Genomic DNA, 231 nt, shown 5'->3' with positions numbered 1-231 from the left:
GAAGAAAGGAAACCAACACCATGAGGAGTGTGAGGAACACCCAGGAGATGATGGCAATGGGAACTGAAAACACAAAAGGAAATAAAGCATGTAGGAGAGGAGAGATGGAGAGCCTCAAAACTAGAGGTTGACACGTGAAGCAGGATGAGAGAGTGGGGAGGCTATACACAAAGCCCAAGGTGGCGGGGTCTGCCCGGGCCAGCTCAAGTGCTAGCCTTGAAGAGTAGGGAA

This window comes from Alligator sinensis, unplaced genomic scaffold (genome assembly GCF_000455745.1).
Source record: "Alligator sinensis unplaced genomic scaffold, ASM45574v1 scaffold215_2, whole genome shotgun sequence".
In the NCBI taxonomy this organism is placed as follows: Eukaryota; Metazoa; Chordata; order Crocodylia; family Alligatoridae; genus Alligator; species Alligator sinensis.
Note: the sequence above shows the minus strand (reverse complement) of the source record.